Genomic DNA, 15,546 nt, shown 5'->3' with positions numbered 1-15,546 from the left:
TGCACACACTGAAACATCCCAAATGAAACCATCCACGCACTATGTCGAAAGTGAAGACTGATATGTACATGTGGTGCAGTCAATCACATACATGAGTGCTGACATTCACAGGGTGAAGAGCGGTGAACTACAGGACCCCAGATCTCAGCACCCCATGGCTGCCCATACTTGTGGCATCCCTTTCAACACTGTTAGTGGCAGCTCGTGGCACACTTGCACTCACCTCTGACGCCCTAGGAGGGATGTTATGGGCCTTCCAGGGTCTTCTTCTTCCTTCTCCACCCCCCTCCTATTCTGGCCTTTAAAAACAAAGGGCAGTAAACGCTGTACCAAGGCTGCTGCTGTCCCTGGGGAGAGAGGCGAGGGCTAGATCCCTCTGTATGAGGTTTACGGGTCCATCACGAATCCCAGGAAGGATGCAGATCATCAGAATACCCCCGGTTGCTATTTTCTTTTTTTCCCTTTTCCTGGGATCCACAGCCCACAAAATCATGGAGTTTCCTCTTGCGCATGCGTACTGTCTACCGAGCAAAAGGGGCAGCCCTGGGGATTCCTTACCCACCATGCAACGCGAGCGACTCTTGGGAGCTATAGGGAGAATGTGGAAGGAGGAGGAGGAGGTAGTAAAAACCCAGAAGATACACAGCAAATGTTACGCGTACACAGCTGTGCGGGAGGGACCATGCTACTTGCCAAGCAAATTTGACACCCTTATAAGCTATGACATATTCAGCGACAGAAACATGAATTACATGTTAATTAAATAAGGACGTTTGGTAATTTATAAACATACTAATAGTTAAACTTTGTTGTGGCCCTGTGTTATATTATTTTGCAGTGTAACAGAATTTTAGCTAGATTAGTCGTTGACTATTTTGTTTTCATCGCGGCAAACTATACTTCGCTACATATTTTTGAAGCTACTCTTTCACTTCCCTTTCGATAAAGTAGATTTAGTTTGGTCTTTTAGTGATATGATCTGTCATCCACTGGAATTGTCATAGTGCAAAGATGGCTGACATATTTTCACACACTAGGGGTAATTCTTCGCCCACATTTAATTATATGCTTAGTTTGTGTTTTACAAGGATTTTTACTTATAACAAAAAACACAACGAGAAGTGTGCATATATTAAAAACAATGTTTTTCGCAAATGAAAACAGGAACGTGACTATGTTCTCTAAATGCCTGATAAAAATATACTGTTTATACATGCCGTTTTATACAGTTAATAAATGGCATAAACTGAAATCGCATTTTCATTTAGTGAGTCAGACTATTTTTAATGTAACTCGGGACATAACGCTAAACTGTTACACTTATATGGTTAAGTTGCTTTAGTAGAGTCTCTGTTATAAAAGAGCCGTCGTGGTTACGTACGCTGGACCGGAAGAGGTCATTACGTATCTCCAAGTCCACGGCAATGGACGGGCCAGTTGGACATAAACACGGCAGGAGGATTGAGATGACATGACAATATGAAAAGTCAACCATCTTGTATTGGACGCCCCCTGTGTACATTGGATGACAACGCAGCCTATTAAAGAGAAAAAAAAAGTGAGTTTTTCGGATCATGTTCGGTTGTTTTCAATTATACTGCGCAACATTAATATAAAGATAAACACATGTTCTCCTCTTACCTGGCAGGCTTTACAAACTGACCTAATGAAGTATATAATAATCGTCAGCAAGATGCTAATTTAATTTCTGAGTGAAACCCAAACAAGTATGACGATTCACAAGGGTAAATCTCCCAAAGATCTTCAAAAAATCTGTGGCCGGAATGGTTGAAGAGATTATTTTCGACAGACAAGGCGATACAATGTTGACATTCGGTAGCCCATCGTCAGTTTCTACAACAAAAAAATAAATAACGCGGGGGCCATCTTCAAGTGGGTATACAGCAGTAACATAAACACACAACACTTGGACAAAGGTGTCCATTTGAGAAGCTAGCGTAATTTATTTAGGAAACACGCATACTCCATAGAAATATACACAATAGTATTTCTTACGAACACGATCACCCCGACGTCTCTAGCCTTCGCCCCATGCATTACAAATAGGGTGGCGTTACCTAATGACAGGGACAAAGCAGGAGGCTCCTTACATGCTAGCCCCACCCACCCAACCTGGGTGTGAGGGAGCTGGCAATCCTGGCCAGTGTTGAAAGATTGGACTAGATCACGCACAGTTGGGGTATATTTTTCCAATGTGCGAGTAAATATTGTTTTGTACGGGTTGCTAAATACTGGTCTGTTTAAAAAATGTATTTGTGCTATTTTTAGCATATTTGGCTAGAAATTTGTGTTGGTAACTAAGCCTTTGATGCTCTATCCGCTATTCCTGCAGTGGCCATGAGCTGGGAGCCGCCCTCTAAGTGTGACTGAAGCACTTAACACTGCAGCCTTGTCACTCGGGTACCTCTCAACTCGCCTCCACTGTTCATCGGCATCTGCAGACGCTTCTGTAAATAATATGAATATAATTGTGTTAAACTTTTGATACTGAGCAGTGGAACCCATGACTTGTCATGCATTAAAGTGTCCCTTGCTCATCAGGCTATGCATCATTTAGTTTGTTAGAGAGTTTCACAGGTGGGAGAAGGGTGCTGTAGTGTTGGGGGGGGGGGGCATGCCATCCACCTGCATCATGCAGGGGTCATGCAGAGGATTCCCCCACCAGACCTGGAATGAATGGGTGCGCCCGGGATGACGTTAGGGAAAGTTTAAATAAAGGAGAGCAGGAAGGGCAGTGACGGGGACGTAGGAGTAGATAATAAAGCTGTTGTTACCGCACCCGTCCGAGTCAGCGTATGTATTTCACCAAAACGCACGACTCGACAATTGGGTGGGCCCATCGCCTTTGTGAAGCTTTGCCACACTTTGCCCAGCTTCCTGCCCGCGCGCGCACGCACAACAATGCGCCTCCAGCCAGCCCAAAGATCCTGCCATTCTGCCGGCACTTTCCGGCCTGACTGCCCAGCTGACTCACAGCCGCGCACACCAAGGTATTGTGTGGCTCTAGTTGGAACAGCCTGTGGTCCTTCGACAGGTCGCTCCGGGTGTTGAAGTGCCCGGCCTTTTTGTGCCACGCCCTGCTGGGCCCCCGGACGCTTCTTCCACCGGCTTTCAAGGGAGAGGCAGGAACGCATCGCCTCAGTGCCACATCCTGCTAAGCCTCTGTTCGCTGGCCCGACCCACCTGTACTGGGAAGACACTGTCCTTCGCCCTTGCCACGGTGCCCACGAAAACAAGAGAGAAAGCCTGCCACTTCCCATCTTCAGGAGCCTGACAGTCCCAGGTTCTTCAGGCTACCACTCCTACATGACAACACACTGTGTGTGGTGCGCCAATGGCAGAAGACCTTCTTGCATTGCATGAGGTGAGGAGGCCACTGCCCAGACATAGACGTCAAGGTGCTTTCCCCCACGTCCTACAGACAACCCAAATCTTCCCCCAACATGGCTGGCATTCCACCCCTGAAGCCGTTCACCATCACAGGAGCTCCCCCCACTCATGCCGCAAGGTGGAAGGTGTGGGTAGGGGACCTCGAAACCTATTTTGAGGCTTTGGACATTCAAGCAGAGCGCAAGAGGCCCCTCCTCCTCCATCTGGGGGGCAGACATCCATAAAGTGTCCAAGTCAATAATTGAAGCAAGGCCACACACGTATGACATTTTAAAAGGGGCAATCACAGCGCATTTCGAACCGTACGCAAACCCAGACTATGAGAGGTTTTTGCTACGCCAGGCAGGCCAGACCTCAGATGAGTCAGTTGACTTTTTCTATGCGCAGCTGAGAGAGCTAGCCAGCATGTGCACGCTGCCCGATGAAGAAGACGAAATCCGGGCGCAGTTCATCCAGGGATGCTCTTCATCAAAACTCAGGGAGCACATACTACAACAGCCAAACATGCTGATGAGGGATATCCTCATCCTTGGACGGTCCCTGGCGCTGTCGAAGGCATGTGCTGCGCACATGGAGAAAGCACCAACAGTCCAAGTCAAGGCAGAACCGGTTAACGCAGTGTCCACAGGCGCAGCGCGGACAAAAGAGGACAGTTACAGATGGAGACACAAAGGCAGACCCAGCAAGAGGTGTGGCGGGTCGCTACTGCACCCCGGAAGCTGCCCAACATGAGGGAAAGCCTACAGCGCCGGTGGGAAACTAAACCACTTTGCGAAGGTCTGCCGGTCTGCGCCAAGGGCAGCGGCACCCACACCTTAGAAGATGGTCAGAGCAATAGATGCCGCCCCACTCCCCCATTCAGACAGTGACATGGATGATGATCACCAAGTGGTCCATGTTGTGCACACCATCGGTAATGGACGGCTACCCACGTGCTAGGTGCTTCTACCAGGCCTACCCATATCTGCACTAGTTGACACCAGGGCCTCAGTAAATCTCATGGCCATAGAAGGGTACTAGAGACTTTCAAGACCACCACCGCTCAGAACGACCCTTGTACAGGTCTACGCATTTGGCAACGCCCAACCACTCAAGATGACGGGGGTCTTCACGGCAGAAGTTGCCCATGAAAGCACCACAGTATCAACTAGGATCTATGGCCCTCAAAACAACCCTGGCGGTCCATGACCGCCAGGGTTGTTTTGGCTGAAGCACCGCCAACAGGCTGGCGGTGCTTCAGAGGGGATAAGCACCGCCGGGGCTGGCGGTTTCCTGACCACATTTGCCCCAGCAGTGATAATCCGCCAGTGCCCAGGGGATTACGAGTCCCCCTACCGCCAGCCTTTTCCTGGTGTTTTGAACCGCCAGGAAAAGGCTGGCGGTATGGAGAGTCGCGGGGCCCCTGGGGGCATGGGCAGTGCAGCTGTTCACTGTCTGCATAGCAGACAGTGAAAAGCGTGACGGGTGCAACTGCACCCGTCGCACGGCCGCAACACCGCCGGCTCCATTTGGAGCCGGGTCCCATGCTGCGGCCCAAACTCTGTTTCCGCCCTCCGGCCCGGCGGGGATGTCATTATGGGCACCGCGGGAGTGCGGCCGCACGGCGGTTACAACTGCCGCCCGCCAATGTGGTAATGACCCCCTATGTGTCCAAAGAAGGCTCAGGGTTCCTTCTTGGCTGCCAGACCGCCCAAAATCTCAACTTGGTGCATTTTGCATTTAGCATCTGTGCCAGCAACCTAGAAGACCTTGTGAAAGAGTTTGATTCACTCTTTAAGGGGATCTGCTGCCTGAAAGCACCGCCCCTCAAACTCCACATTGACGACTCCGTGGCTCCAGTCGCCCTTAGACGCCGGGAGGGGGCTTTCCACCTACGCCCAAAAGTAGAACAAGAATTGTGGCTTCTGGAAAAAGCAGGCATCATTGAAAGAGTGTCAGGCCCTACCCCGTGGGTGTCCCCGATTGTTGTAGTGCGAAAACCCAAACAACCAGAGGCCGTCCGAATCTGCGTGAACATGCGGCTACCCAATCAGGCGATCAAGAGGGAACGGCACCTGACCACGACCATAGACGATGACATAGGTGAACTTGCAGGATCCCAGTGGTTCTCCAAAATGGACCTCAGGTCGGGGTACCATCAGATCGTGCTACACCCAGCGTCCTGTCCGATAACCACGTTTTCTACACACACTGGCCTTTGGAGGTATACCCGGTTGAACTTTGGCCTCTCCAGCGCCGCGGAGGTGTTCAAACACACCATAAAAGGGGTCCTGCATGGGCTCCCAGGGGTCCTCAATCTGAGCGACGATATCCTGGTGCATGCTCCCACTTTGGAGGACCACATGGCAAGGCTACGGGCAATCTTTGTGAGGCTGCAAGAACACGGGCTGATGCTCCACAGGGAAAAGTGCGACTTCCTCAAGCAAGAAATATGCTTCTTTGGATACCGGTTCTCTCAACAAGGAATCGTCCTGGACCCGCACAAAGTAAAGGGCATTCAAGAAGTCCCAGCTCCTACATCTGTCTCAGGGGTCCGGAGTTTCCTTGGCATGGTTACGTATTGTGGTTGGTTTATGAAGAATCTGTCCAACATCACTGGCCCTTTGAGAGTACTCACCTGGACTGACCACCCATGGGTATGGGGTGAGGAGCAGGAGCGCGCTTTTCAAGACCCCCAGGATGCCCTCTCTGCCAACACCACGTTAGCCTTCTTTGACCCCCGCCTTGAGTCGCAGTTGTCCGTCGATGCCAGCACCACGGGTCTGGGCGCCGTCCTGGCACAGAAACAAGACTCTGGAAAGTGAACCCCAATCGCATTCGCCAGCAGCACACTCACCCCTACTGAACAGCGGCACTCCCAGATAGAGCGTGAGGCCATCGCCATCTACTGGGGGTATCGCCACTTCCACCTTTACCTCTATGGCAAGGCGTTTTCTGTGCTGACAGATCACAAACCTCCACTGCCCCTCCTCAAAGGGTCTTCGTCAAAACCGCCTCCGCGGATCGAAAAATGGATCTTGCAGCTGCAGGAGTTCGATTTTACTGTTGAATACCAGCCAGGCACGTAAAATCCTGCTGACTTTTTGTCACGCCACGCCCGACAGACCACCCCCCAGGAGGTATCAGAAGCTCTAGAGACTAAAGAATATGTTCGGTTTGTGGTCGACAGAGCCAGGCCACTGCCAATGCCGCTTGAGGAAGTAATTGCAGCCACAAACCAAGACGAGTGCCTGCAGATTGCCGTAGCAGCTACCCGGTCGGGGGACTGGCGACAACTTCAACGTCCATAAGCCTTCCGCACAACTGACGCCAAGACCAGGTTGCAAGCTCTTTTCAACGTCCGACATGAACTGTCGGTGAGCGAGGAAGGGTGCCTGCTGAGGGGACCCCGACTGGTAATACCCACTAGCCTGGCCGCCCGAGCTGTATCACTAGCCCACGGGGCCCACCAGGGCATCGTCAAATCCCAAAAACGGCTCTGAAACAAAGTCTGGTTTCTGGGTTTGGACCAGCTAGTAGAGGAAACCGTCAAAGGGTGCCTTGTTTGCCAAGACAGTGGAGCTCCGGACCTCCCAGCACTGGCCATCGCAGAAGATGGCCCCTCAGTTCCCTGGCAGAGGGTCAGTGCTGACTTCGGGAGCCTACCTGACGCCTCCTACATGATGGTAGTAGTGGATGACTACTCGCGATACCCTGAGGTGGAGCTGGTACAGTCCACAGCGGCATCCACGGTGATCCCCAAAAATGGAGAAGCTGATGGCCACCAATGGCCTATTTGGAGAAGTACGCACAGACAATGGACCCCCGTCCAACAGTCATGAATGGGCAGACTTCCTGAACTCCACCAGCACCTAACATCGCAGAGTCACGCCCTGATGGCCACAGGCGAGCGGGGAGGTAGAACGATTTGTTAAGACATTAAACCAGGTGCTTAGCATTGCCGTGGCTGACTTTTTGCCTTTGCTGATGCTATGTTTACAATTGAAAGTGTGCTGAGGCCTGCTAACCAGGCCCCAGCACCAGTGTTCTTTCCCTAACCTGTACTTTTGTATCCACAATTGGCAGACCCTGGCATCCAGATAAGTCCCTTGTAACTGGTACTTCTAGTACCAAGGGCCCTGATGCCAAGGAAGGTCTCTAAGGGCTGCAGCATGTCTTATGCCACCCTGGAGACCTCTCACTCAGCACAGACACACTGCTTGCCAGCTTGTGTGTGCTAGTGAGGACAAAACGAGTAAGTCGACATGGCACTCCCCTCAGGGTGCCATGCCAGCCTCTCACTGCCTATGCAGTATAGGTAAGACACCCCTCTAGCAGGCCTTACAGCCCTAAGGCAGGGTGCACTATACCATAGGTGAGGGTACCAGTGCATGAGCATGGTACCCCTACAGTGTCTAAACAAAACCTTAGACATTGTAAGTGCAGGGTAGCCATAAGAGTATATGGTCTGGGAGTCTGTCAAACACGAACTCCACAGCACCATAATGGCTACACTGAAAACTGGGAAGTTTGGTATCAAACTTCTCAGCACAATAAATGCACACTGATGCCAGTGTACATTTTATTGCAAAATACACCCCAGAGGGCACCTTAGAGGTGCCCCCTGAAACTTAACCGACTGTCTGTGTAGGCTGACTAGTTCCAGCAGCCTGCCACACCAGAGACATGTTGCTGGCCCCATTGGGAGAGTGCCTTTGTCACTCTGAGGCCAGTAACAAAGCCTGCACTGGGTGGAGATGCTAACACCTCCCCCAGGCAGGAGCTGTGACACCTGGCGGTGAGCCTCAAAGGCTCACCCCTTTGTCACAGCCCAGCAGGGCACTCCAGCTTAGTGGAGTTGCCCGCCCCCTCCGGCCACGGCCCCCACTTTTGGCGGCAAGGCTGGAGGGAACAAAGAAAGCAACAAGGAGGAGTCACTGGCCAGTCAGGACAGCCCCTAAGGTGTCCTGAGCTGAGGTGACTCTAACTTTTAGAAATCCTCCATCTTGCAGATGGAGGATTCCCCCAATAGGGTTAGGATTGTGACCCCCTCCCCTGGGGAGGAGGCACAAAGAGGGTGTACCCACCCTCCGGGCTAGTAGCCATTGGCTACTAACCCCCCAGACCTAAAAACACGCCCTTAAATTTAGTATTTAAGGGCTACCCTGAACCCTAGAAAATTAGATTCCTGCAACTACAAGAAGAAGGACTGCCTAGCTGAAAATCCCTGCAGAGGAAGACCAGAAGACGACAACTGCCTTGGCTCCAGAAACTTACCGGCCTGTCTCCTGCCTTCCAAAGATCCTGCTCCAGCGACGCCTTCCAAAGGGACCAGCGACCTCGACATCCTCTGAGGACTGCCCCTGCTTCGAAAAGACAAGAAACTCCCGAGGACAGCGGACCTGCTCCAAGAAAGGCTGCAACTTTGTTTCCAGCAGCCTTGAAAGAACCCTGCAAGCTCCCCGCAAGAAGCGTGAGACTTGCAACACTGCACCCGGCGACCCCGACTCGGCTGGTGGAGATCCAACACCTCAGGAGGGACCCCAGGACTACTCTGATACTGTGAGTACAAAAACCTGTCCCCCCTGAGCCCCCACAGCGCCGCCTGCAGAGGAAATCCCGAGGCTTCCCCTGACCGCGACTCCTTGAATCCAAAACCCGACGCCTGGGAGAGACCCTGCACCCGCAGCCCCCAGGACCTGAAGGACCGGACTTTCACTGGAGAAGTGACTCCCAGGAGCTCCTCTCCCTTGCCCAAGTGGAGGTTTCCCCGAGGAACCCCCCCCTTGCCTGCCTGCAGCGCTGAAGAGATCCCTAGATCTCCCATAGACTAACACTACAAACCCGACGCTTGTTTCTACACTGCACCCGGCCGCCCCCGCGCTGCTGAGGGTGAAATTCCTGTGTGGGCTTGTGTCCCCCCCGGTGCCCTACAAAACCCCCCTGGTCTGCCCTCCGAAGACGCGGGTACTTACCTGCTGGCAGACTGGAACCGGGGCACCCCCTTCTCCATTGAAGCCTATGCGTTTTGGGCACCACTTTGAACTCTGCACCTGACCGGCCCTGAGCTGCTGGTGTGGTGACTTTGGGGTTGCTCTGAACCCCCAACGGTGGGCTACCTTGGACCAAGAACTGAACCCTGTAAGTGTCTTACTTACCTGGTTAACCTAACAAATACTTACCTCCCCTAGGAACTGTGAAAATTGCACTGTGTCCACTTTTAAAACAGCTATTTGTCAATAACTTGAAAAGTATACATGCAATTTTTATGATTTAAAGTTCCTAAAGTACTTACCTGCAATACCTTTCGAATGAGATATTACATGTAGAATTTGAACCTGTGGTTCTTAAAATAAACTAAGAAAAGATATTTTTCTATAACAAAACCTATTGGCTGGATTTGTATCTGAGTGTGTGTACCTCATTTATTGTCTATGTGTATGTACAACAAATGCTTAACACTACTCCTTGGATAAGCCTACTGCTCGACCACACTACCACAAAATAGAGCATTAGTATTATCTATTTTTTACCACTATTTTACCTCTAAGGGGAACCCTTGGACTCTGTGCATGCTATTCCTTACTTTGAAATAGCACATACAGAGCCAACTTCCTACATTGGTGGATCAGCGGTGGGGTACAAGACTTTGCATTTGCTGGACTACTCAGCCAATACCTGATCACACGACAAATTCCAAAATTGTCATTAGAAATTGATTTTTGCAATTTGAAAAGTTTTCTAAATTCTTAAAAGACCTGCTAGGGCCTTGTGTTAGATCCTGTTTAGCATTTCTTTTAGAGTTTAAAAATTTGTAAAAGTTTGAATTAGATTCTAGAACCAGTTGTAGATTCTTAAAAAGTATTCCAACTTTTAGAAGCAAAATGTCTAGCACAGATGTGACTGTGGTGGAACTCGACACCACACCTTACCTCCATCTTAAGATGAGGGAGCTAAGGTCACTCTGTAAAATAAAGAAAATAACAATGGGCCCCAAACCTACCAAAATACAGCTCCAGGAGCTCTTGGCAGAGTTTGAAAAGGCCAACCCCTCTGAGGGTGGCAACTCAGAGGAAGAGGATAGTGACTTGGAGGAAAATTCCCCCCTACCAGTCCTATCTAGGGAGAACAGGGTCCCTCAAACCCTGACTCCAAAAATAATAGTCAGAGATGCTGGTTCCCTCACAGGAGGGACCAACACCTCTGAAATCACTGAGGATAACCCCAGTGAAGAGGACATCCAGTTAGCCAGGATGGCCAAAAGATTGGCTTTGGAAAGACAGATCCTAGCCATAGAGAGGGAAAGACAAGAGATGGGCCTAGGACCCATCAATGGTGGCAGCAACATAAATAGGGTCAGAGATTCTCCTGACATGTTGAAAATCCCTAAAGGGATTGTAACTAAATATGAAGATGGTGATGACATCACCAAATGGTTCACAGCTTTTGAGAGGGCTTGTGTAACCAGAAAAGTGAACAGATCTCACTGGGGTGCTCTCCTTTGGGAAATGTTCACAGGAAAGTGTAGGGATAGACTCCTCACACTCTCTGGACAAGATGCAGAATCTTATGACCTCATGAAGGGTACCCTGATTGAGGGCTTTGGATTCTCCACTGAGGAGTATAGGATTAGATTCAGGGGGGCTCAAAAATCCTCGAGCCAGACCTGGGTTGACTTTGTAGACTACTCAGTGAAAACACTAGATGGTTGGATTCAAGGCAGTGGTGTAAGTAATTATGATGGGCTGTACAATTTATTTGTGAAAGAACACCTATTGAGTAATTGTTTCAATGATAAACTGCATCAGCATCTGGTAGACCTAGGACCAATTTCTCCCCAAGAATTGGGAAAGAAGGCGGACCATTGGGTCAAGACAAGGGTGTCCAAGACTTCAACAGGGGGTGACCAAAAGAAAGGGGTCACAAAGACTCCCCAGGGGAAGGGTGATGAGACAACCAAAACTAAAAATAGTAAAGAGTCTTCTACAGGCCCCCAAAAACCTGCACAGGAGGGTGGGCCCAGAGCCTCTTCACAAAACAATGGGTACAAGGGTAAAAACTTTGATCCCAAAAAGGCCTGGTGTCATAGCTGTAAACAGCATGGACACCAAACTGGAGACAAGGCCTGTCCCAAGAAAGGTTCCACTCCAAACTCCCATCCAGGTAACACTGGTATGGCTAGTCTCCAAGTGGGATCAACAGTGTGCCCAGAGCAAATCAGGGTCCACACTGAAGCTACTCTAGTTTCTGAGGGTGGGGTGGATTTAGCCACACTAGCTGTCTGGCCGCCTAACATGCAAAAATACAGACAGCAACTCTTAATTAATGGGACTAGAATAGAGGGCCTGAGGGATACAGGTGCCAGTGTCACCATGGTGACAGAGAAACTGGTTTCCCCTGGCCAATACCTGACTGGAAAAACTTACACAGTCACCAACGCTGACAATCAGAGAAAACTACATCCCATGGCAATGGTTACTTTAGAATGGGGAGGGGTCAATGGCCTGAAACAGGTGGTGGTCTCCTCAAATATCCCAGTGGACTGTCTGCTTGGAAATTACCTGGAGTCCTCAGCATGGGCTGAGGTAGAACTAAAAACCCATGCAGCAATGCTGGGTATCCCTGAACTGGTGTGTGTGAAAACAAGAGCACAATGCAAGGCACAGGGTGAACAAGTAGAGCTGGAGTCTGGAAGAATGGCCCAGCCTACCAAGAGGAAAGGAAAGTCAGTTGGGAAACCAACTGCAACACAGCAAAAGAAAGGGAACCTCTCTTCTCAGGAAGAAGTTCTGCCCTCTGAGGGAACTGAGCCTTTGGAGCTTGAACCTTATCAGGTTGAGCTCTTAGGCCCAGGGGGACCCTCAAGGGAGGAGCTGTGTAAGGGACAAGAAACCTGTCCCTCTCTTGAAGGCCTTAGGCAGCAAGCTGCTGAAGAGTCCAAGGGCAAGAAAAATGGAACACATAGGGTCTATTGGGAAGATGGACTCCTGTACACTGAGGCCAGAGACCCCAAACCTGGTGCCACTAGGAGAGTGGTAGTGCCTCAGCTGTTCAGAGAGTTCATCCTAACATTGGCCCATGACATTCCCCTTGCTGGACATTTGGGACAAACCAAGACGTGGGAGAGGCTAGTCAACCACTTCTACTGGCCCAATATGTCCAACATGGTTAAGGAGTTTTGCCTCTCCTGCCCCACCTGTCAAGCCAGTGGTAAGACAGGTGGGCATCCAAAGGCCCCCCTCATTCCACTTCCAGTGGTGGGGGTTCCCTTTGAAAGAGTGGGTGTGGACATAGTTGGTCCACTAGAACCTCCCACAGCCTCAGGAAATATGTATATCCTGGTAGTAGTGGATCATGCTACCAGGTATCCTGAAGCTATTCCCCTTAGGTCGACTACTGCCCCTGCAGTAGCCAAGGCCCTCATTGGTATCTTTACCAGAGTGGGTTTCCCTAAGGAGGTGGTGTCTGACAGAGGTACCAACTTCATGTCAGCATACCTGAAACATATGTGGAATGAGTGTGGAGTGACTTATAAATTCACTACACCTTACCATCCACAAACTAATGGCTTAGTTGAGAGATTCAACAAGACATTAAAGGGCATGATCATGGGGCTCCCAGAAAAACTCAAAAGGAGATGGGATGTCCTCCTGCCATGTCTGCTTTTCGCTTACAGGGAGGTACCACAGAAGGGAGTAGGGTTCTCACCCTTTGAACTTCTGTTTGGTCATCCTGTAAGGGGACCACTTGCCCTTGTTAAAGAAGGTTGGGAGAGACCTCTCCATGAGCCTAAACAGGACATAGTGGACTATGTACTTGGCCTTCGCTCTAGAATGGCAGAGTACATGGAAAAGGCAACCAAAAACCTTGAGGCCAGCCAACAGCTCCAGAAGTTTTGGTATGACCAAAAGGCTGCACTGGTTGAGTTCCAACCAGGACAGAAAGTCTGGGTTCTGGAGCCTGTGGCTCCCAGGGCACTCCAGGACAAATGGAGTGGCCCTTACCCAGTGCTAGAAAGGAAGAGTCAGGTCACCTACCTGGTGGACCTGGGCACAAGCAGGAGCCCCAAGAGGGTGATCCATGTGAACCGCCTTAAGCTCTTCCATGACAGGGCTGATGTGAATCTGTTGATGGTAACAGATGAGGATCAGGAGGCAGAGAGTGAACCTCTCCCTGATCTTCTGTCATCAGACCCAAAAGATGGCTCAGTAGATGGAGTGATCTACTCAGACACCCTCTCTGGCCAACAGCAAGCTGATTGTAGGAGAGTCCTACAGCAGTTTCCTGAACTCTTCTCCTTAACCCCTGGTCAGAGACACCTGTGTACCCATGATGTGGACACAGGAGACAGCATGCCTGTCAAGAACAAAATCTTTAGACAGTCTGACCATGTTAAGGAAAGCATCAAGGTGGAAGTCCACAAGATGCTGGAATTGGGAGTAATTGAGCGCTCTGACAGCCCCTGGGCTAGCCCAGTGGTCTTAGTCCCCAAACCTCACACCAAAGATGGAAAGAAAGAGATGAGGTTTTGTGTGGACTACAGAGGGCTCAATTCTGTCACCAAGACAGATGCTCATCCAATTCCTAGAGCTGATGAGCTCATAGATAAATTAGGTGCTGCCAAATTCTTAAGTACCTTTGACTTGACAGCAGGGTACTGGCAAATAAAAATGGCACCTGGAGCAAAAAAGAAAACAGCATTCTCCACACCTGATGGGCATTATCAGTTTACTGTTATGCCCTTTGGTTTAAAGAATGCCCCTGCCACCTTCCAAAGGTTGGTGAATCAAGTCCTTGCTGGCTTGGAGTCCTTTAGCACAGCTTATCCTGATGATATTGCTGTCTTTAGCTCCACCTGGCAGGATCACCTGGTCCACCTGAAGAAGGTTTTGAAGGCTCTGCAATCTGCAGGCCTCTCTATCAAGGCATCCAAATGCCAGATAGGGCAGGGAACTGTGGTTTACTTGGGCCACCTTGTAGGTGGAGGCCAAGTTCAGCCACTCCAACCCAAGATCCAGACTATTCTGGACTGGGTAGCTCCAAAAACCCAGACTCAAGTCAGGGCATTCCTTGGCTTGACTGGGTATTACAGGAGGTTTGTGAAGGGATATGGATCCATTGTGACAGCCCTCACTGAACTCACCTCCAAGAAAATGCCCAAGAAAGTGAACTGGACTGTGGAATGCCAACAGGCCTTTGACACCCTGAAACAAGCAATGTGCTCAGCACCAGTTCTAAAAGCTCCAGATTATTCTAAGCAGTTCATTGTGCAGACAGATGCCTCTGAACATGGGATAGGGGCAGTTTTGTCCCAAACAAATGATGATGGCCTTGACCAGCCTGTTGCTTTCATTAGCAGGAGGTTACTCCCCAGGGAGCAGCGTTGGAGTGCCATTGAGAGGGAGGCCTTTGCTGTGGTTTGGTCCCTGAAGAAGCTGAGACCATACCTCTTTGGGACTCACTTCCTAGTTCAAACTGACCACAGACCTCTCAAATGGCTGATGCAAATGAAAGGTGAAAATCCTAAACTGTTGAGGTGGTCCATCTCCCTACAGGGAATGGACTTTATAGTGGAACACAGACCTGGGACTGCCCATGCCAATGCAGATGGCCTTTCCAGGTTCTTCCACTTAGAAAATGAAGACTCTCTTGGGAAAGGTTAGTCTCATCCTCTTTCGTTTGGGGGGGGGTTGTGTAAGGAAATGCCTCCTTGGCATGGTTGCCCCCTGACTTTTTGCCTTTGCTGATGCTATGTTTACAATTGAAAGTGTGCTGAGGCCTGCTAACCAGGCCCCAGCACCAGTGTTCTTTCCCTAACCTGTACTTTTGTATCCACAATTGGCAGACCCTGGCATCCAGATAAGTCCCTTGTAACTGGTACTTCTAGTACCAAGGGCCCTGATGCCAAGGAAGGTCTCTAAGGGCTGCAGCATGTCTTATGCCACCCTGGAGACCTCTCACTCAGCACAGACACACTGCTTGCCAGCTTGTGTGTGCTAGTGAGGACAAAACGAGTAAGTCGACATGGCACTCCCCTCAGGGTGCCATGCCAGCCTCTCACTGCCTATGCAGTATAGGTAAGACACCCCTCTAGCAGGCCTTACAGCCCTAAGGCAGGGTGCACTATACCATAGGTGAGGGTACCAGTGCATGAGC

At 50.3% G+C, this 15,546-nt stretch overlaps 1 protein-coding gene across 1 annotated transcript in view; it reads right to left on the bottom strand.

The window, feature by feature from the left end:
• Positions 1 to 534, bottom strand: part of MBD6 (methyl-CpG binding domain protein 6) — a 254,785-nt gene extending 254,251 nt beyond the window's left edge. Inside the window, exon 1 of the mRNA XM_069230809.1 lies at positions 224 to 534. The gene's annotated coding sequence lies outside the window, so the exon portion shown is untranslated. The remainder of the gene's footprint in view (positions 1 to 223) is intronic.
• Positions 535 to 15,546: the final 15,012 nt, after the last annotated feature.

Source organism: Pleurodeles waltl, chromosome 4_2 (assembly GCF_031143425.1).
Source record: "Pleurodeles waltl isolate 20211129_DDA chromosome 4_2, aPleWal1.hap1.20221129, whole genome shotgun sequence".
Classification (NCBI taxonomy): Eukaryota; Metazoa; Chordata; class Amphibia; order Caudata; family Salamandridae; genus Pleurodeles; species Pleurodeles waltl.
This window is presented reverse-complemented; position numbering and strand designations above follow the sequence as displayed.